Source organism: Microtus oregoni, unplaced genomic scaffold (assembly GCF_018167655.1).
Source record: "Microtus oregoni isolate MIOR12 unplaced genomic scaffold, Mior012 000074F_002, whole genome shotgun sequence".
Lineage (NCBI taxonomy): Eukaryota > Metazoa > Chordata > Mammalia > Rodentia > Cricetidae > Microtus > Microtus oregoni.
In genome coordinates, this window is record NW_024543989.1 from 1,508,622 (window position 1) to 1,514,731 (window position 6,110).

Sequence of the window (6,110 nt, forward strand, 5' to 3'; positions counted from 1 at the left end):
TCAATGTAGCTGGCTTTATGTGGAGATCTTTGATTCATCTGGACTTGAGTTTTGTGAATGGTGATAAATATGAATCTATTTTCATTCTTCTACATGTTGATATTCAGATATGTCAGCACCATTTGTTAAGTATGCTTTCTTTTTCCATTTTATATTTTTTGCTTTTTTGTCAAAAATCATCTGTTTGTAGGTGTGTGGATTAATATCTGGGTCTTCAGTTCAGTTCCATTGGTCCTCCTGTCTGGTCTTTTGGCTAAGATCAAGTGTAGTATCTGTTCTTATCAGTCATTTTGGGGTTTTATGGGTTTCATGGGTATACATATATGTCTTGGCATGCATGTGTGATTTTCATGCTTTTATGCTCCTTGTTTATTATGATTTATTTGTTTTTTATTTGCCTTTTTATTTTCTAAAAAAAGAAAGAAGACATGGAGTTGAATGGGTTGGCAAAGTGGGGAGGATCTGGAAAAGTATGAGGAAGGGGAAGCTATGATTAGAATTTTTCATGAAAAAATATTACACTTAAACATTAAAAATGTAAAAAATACAGTTCTACTTCACAATAAAATATTACCCTCTTTGATTCCTATTTTATATAGTATACATATCAACAGGCAATAAAATAAGAAACCATTAAAAATGTACAAAAGTTTGAATAGGCATTTCTCTGAAGGCAGTAGATAAATGGATGATAGATGCATGAAAATATATTCAGCATCACCAATAATTAGTAAAAACAATATAAAGCACAATGCAATGCTAATCTGCAACCATTAGAATATGTATTATAAAGACTAAATTTAAAATAAGTTTTTCTTATATAAAGACAAAGTTCAGAAAAAAATCCTTATACACTGCTCATAAGAATGTAACATGTTGTAGCTACACTATAAAATTAAAAAAAAAAACAAAAAATTATTAGGAAAAAATAAAAGATACTATGTAGCTCAACATCTTTTTGATAGAAAATATGAAGACAGTTCTTGGCTGAGTCACATGGCAAACAAAATAGAAATGAACTCTTTCCCTCTATAGAGGATTTACTTCCTTTCAACTGCAATTTCTAAATAAATGAGAGTTCTGAAGACTTGCATCTGTAAGGTTTTGGCTCTTTATGGGGTAAACAAATGAGTTCAGTGGAATGAAGATGTATGTGCTGAATATCTAATAAGGGACTGCTAAACCCCTGTCATGGGTGACTTCATTAAAGACGCTAAAGTACTCCTCTTAGAATTCTGATTCATTTTTAATTAACACTGATGTAAAAACTGACCTTCTCTCTCTCCAGCCTTTTTTCTGATTTGACTCAAGTGTGGAAATTGAAATGGCCTAATAGAATTCCAGCCCTGGTGAGGAGTGACTGCCACAGAAGGGACCCAGGACAGCATGCTAGGTCCCCCTAACCCAGAGCAACAGGCTCCTGCGTCAATCCTTCAGCTATTGGATCTGAGCTACTAGTGTGAATCTCCTTCAGCTTATTATAGCTCCAGCACTGTTGTTGTACAAAGAGGTGGTCGTAAGAAACATCTACCCAATGACCCTCTACTTCCCTAGCTTTAGTTATGCTTATAGGATCACTCACATTGCATGTTAAATGGCTGGCTCTACAACCAGGAATGCATTTATACCAATCTTGCTGTTTATCGTCTTGGTCATTTTAACCACTCCAACATATTCTGTGACTGTATATTGGAAAGGGCAGAAGACTTCTGACACCTTCCAAAGTAGGGAGAAGCTCACTGAGTTGGCAAGGGGAATAGAACTCAGAGGGTAATCCAGGGCCCTGATCCATGTGCATCATCACCTGAAGGTAATGTTGAATACAGGAAGTATCTGTTTGTGGGAAAAGATGAGTTTCTGACCCCTAGTTTTGATGTCCTGAAGAAATGGATCACATGAGGTGGCCTATACCAGTGTTGCAAGGGAGAGGCAAACCCTTTGTTTGGCCCAGCCACCCAGCTAGCTTACACCCGAAATAATCACACAGAAACTTTATTCATTAAAACACTGCTTGGCCTATTAGCTCTAGCTTCTTATTGGCAAATTCTTACATCTTAATTTAACCCATTTTCATTAATCTGTGTATTACCATGTGACTGTGGATTACAGGCAAGATTCTAACCAGCATCCATCTCCGGCAAAAGATACATGGTGTCTCTCGCCTTCTTCCCAGCATTCAGTTCTGTCTACTCCACCTACCTAAGTTTTGTCCTATCAACTAGGCCAAGGCAATTTCTTTATTCATTTGACCAATGAAAGCAACACATGAACAGAAGAACCTCCTATACCAATACCAGCATCCCCGACACAGAGGGAAAGTTGTCATGGACTTGCTGGACTGAAGAGCAATGGGAGACTGAGAGAGTGTGGAAGTGTGGCAAGGGAGGAACCATTTTCTCTGTTTTACTTGGCATCCAGCTTCCAGTCTAATCATCTGACCCTGGGCTTTTTGCAAACACTGGTGCATACTGCTAGATCTTCTCAGCAGGACGACAGAAAGTAAGTGACACCATCTGTGTCAGAAATTGAACTGAAGGTAATTTCATCAAGGATGAACTAGAAACAGAGGGCAAAGTCCCAATCTAACCTTCAGAAAGAAGTCTATGTCCACCAGTGAACAGAGACACCTGGAGTTTTCACAGAATCTTCCACTGCAGACTAGGTACAAGTCACGTGACTTCAATCTGACCAATCAGAAGTGTCCAGATTGGCTACCTGGTCTGATTGAGTTCTTCCATTTGGACCATCAGAACAAGGTTAATAATTCAAGTGATGAACTCTATCCATCCAGAGTCACATGGAGGAGATTTGCAGGCGTGGTCTGAGGCAGCAGAAGTAGGAGTCATGCAGGAAGTCTAGATGGCAGTATGCCCACTTACCTAGCACAGGAGGAGGTTTCTGCTCCTAATGAAATGCTTCCTCACATGAGGGCAAGCCAGCTCCTTCCCTTGTTTCTTCTACCTATACTCCCTGCTGGAAGTGACAGAAAGCTTGATGAAAATGGGCATCACTTTGGACAGAATGCTGGGACTTTGCTCCTCTCTGCATATACCTTGCCACATCCCTAATCATGAACTCCCCAAACTCCTGACCTGAGGATGTGCACACTGAGTATTAGTAACATTGAAGGAGGAGTGCACCTCTCAGCTCCTCTTATCCTGGAGACTAACATGTCATTGCCTGAGCTCCAGAGGAGCTCAGAGGTGCCAAGGGGCAGTATGAGAACGTGCCATGGAGAACAATGAAATGGTTGTTTTTCCCTTTTCCAACTACAGAGGGCCACCGAAATTACCAACAAGATCTGGAGAAATCTACAGGAGGGTCCCAATGTGAGCACCTCCTAGTGGGTAGATATTGTTGAATCTCTGCCCTTCACAGATCCCTTTGCATTTTGTCAGTGCAGAAAGTTAGTTATGCTTCTCTATCCTCACAGATAACCCAGGAAACCTGCCTGAGCAGGCAAAGAAAGTTTCTCAGAAGAGAATAAAATAAAATAAAATAAAAAACACATAAAAAAATCATCCACCATTATCAAGTAGGCTTCATCTCAGAGATGTAGGGATGGCTCAACATATAAAAAAGTAATCCATCCTATAAACAAACTGAAAGAAAAAAACATAATCATCACATGACATGTTGAAAAAGCCTTGACAAAATCTAACACTCTTTATGATAAAGGTTCTAAAGAGATCAGGGATACAAGGAACATACCTAAATATAATGAAAGCAATAAACAGTATGTCGACAGGCAACATCAAGTTAAATGGAGAGAAGTTCAAAGTGATTCCACTATGGTCAGTAACAAGACAAGGTTGTCCATTGTCTCCACATTTTTTCAATGTCGTACTCAAAGTTCTAGCTAGAGTAGTAAGACACCAAAGGGGGATCAAGGGGATACAAATTTGAAAGGAACTTTTGCTGTTTGCAGATGATATGATAGTATACATAAGTGATTCCAAAATTCTATGAGGGACCTCCTATAGCAGATAAACACCTTCAGTAATGTTTCTGGATACAAGATTGTAGTAATAGGGGCGGTGGGGCTGCGTCCCCAGCACCCCAGCCACCTGCTCGGCTAGCTTATGCCCGAAATAATTACACGGACACTGTATTCTTTTAATCACTGCTTGGCCCATTCTCTTCTAGGCTAATTCTCACATATTACTTTAGCCCATTTCTAATCATCTGTGTATGGCACCCCAAGGTGCACTTACCAGGAAGATTCTAGCCTATGTCCATCCTGGGTCGGACCTTCATCGCGTGTGTCTGCCAGGGAGCAGGGCATGGTGTCTCTGCTGAGGCGTCTGCTCCGGAGAGCAGAGCTGTGGAGTCTCTGACCTCACTTCCTCTTCCTCCCAGCGTTCTGTTCTGTTTACTCCTCCCACCTATTCTCTAACCAATAAAATGGGCCAGGACAGTGCCTTTATTAGCCAATGACCTTCCTCCATCACAAGATTAACTAAAAAAATCAATAACCTTCCTATAAACAAATGATAAATGGTTTGGGAAAGAAATCAGACAAACAACACCCTTTTTAATAGCCACAAATGATATAAAATATCTTGAGGTAACTCTAACCAAACAGGTGAAAGATCTGTGTAGTGATGAGGCAGGCAGGCCTGCTTTTCATCCCACCTGGCTCCCACATGGTTAGCTTTACACCTGAAATAACAACACACAAATTGTATTCATTTAAACACTGCCTGGCCCATTAGTTTCAGCCTCTTATTGGCTAACTCTCATATCTTACTTTAACCCATATTTAGTAATCTGTGTAGCACCATGAGGTGGTGGCTTACTGGGAAAGATTCTAGCCTACATCTGTCTCAAGTCGAAGAATCATGGTGTCTGACTCACTGCCTTCTTCCTCCCAGCATTCTGTTAGGTCTACTCCGCCTATCTAAGCTGCTGTCCTATCAAAAAGCCAAGACAGTTTCTTTATTAACCAATGAAATAACACATAGACAGATGACCCTCCTCCATCAGATCTGTATGACAAGAAATTTAAGACTCTGAAGAAAAAATTGATGAACATAAAAGAAAGTCAATCTTACCAAAAGTAATCTACAGATTCAATGCAATGCCCACCAAAATCCCAACACCATTCTCCACAGACCTCAAAAGAACAATATGCAACTTTACAAGGAAAAACAAAAAAAAAAACCCACAACAGCTAAAACAATCCTGTACAATAAAGGAACTTCTAGAGGCATCACCATCCCTGATTTCAAGCTCTATTATACAGCTATAGTAGTAAAAGCAGCTTGGTATTGGCATAAAAACAGACACATGGACCAATGGAGTCAAATTGAAGATCCTGACTCTAATCTCCACACCTATGGACACTTGATTTTTGACAAAGATGCCAAAGGGGTACAATGAAAAAAGAAAGTATCTTCAACAAATAGTGTTGGCCTAACTGATGTCAACAAGTAGAAGATTGCAAATAGATCCATTTCTATCATCTGCACAAATCTCAAATCCACATAGATCAAAGACTTCGATGTAAACTAGTAACACTGTACCTGATAAAAGAAGAAGTGGGAAGTAACCCTGAACACATTGGCACATGAGTCAACTTCCTGAATATAACACAAGTAGCATAGACACTGAGATCAACAATTAATAACTGGGACATCCTGAAACTAAAAAGTTTCTGTAAGGCAAAGGACACTCTCAAGAAAACAAAATAGTAACCTACAGAATGGGAAAAGATATTCACCAACCCCACATCTGACAGAAGGCTAATCTCTAAAATATATAAAGAAATAAAAAAAAACTAGACATCAAAATACCAAATAATCCATTTTAAAGATGTGGTACAGAATTATCAGCAGAAGAATCTCAAATGGCTGAGATACACTTTAAGAATTGTTCAATGTCTTTAACTACAGGAAAATTCAAATCAAAAAGACTCTGAAATACAATCTTACACCTGTCAGAATGACTAAGATCAAAAACACCAATGGTAGGTTATTTTTGGAGAGGATGTGGAGTAAAAGGAGCACTCCTTTATTGCTGGTGGGAATGCAAACTTGTACATCCACTTTGGGAATCATTATGGCAGTTTCTTAGAAAATTAGGAATCAATCTACCTCAAGACTCAGAGA

At 39.2% G+C, this 6,110-nt stretch overlaps 1 pseudogene; it reads left to right on the forward strand.

The window, feature by feature from the left end:
* Positions 1–233: 233 nt before the first annotated feature.
* LOC121441238 lies at positions 234–351 on the forward strand (annotated as a pseudogene).
* The last annotated feature ends 5,759 nt before the right edge of the window (positions 352–6,110 follow it).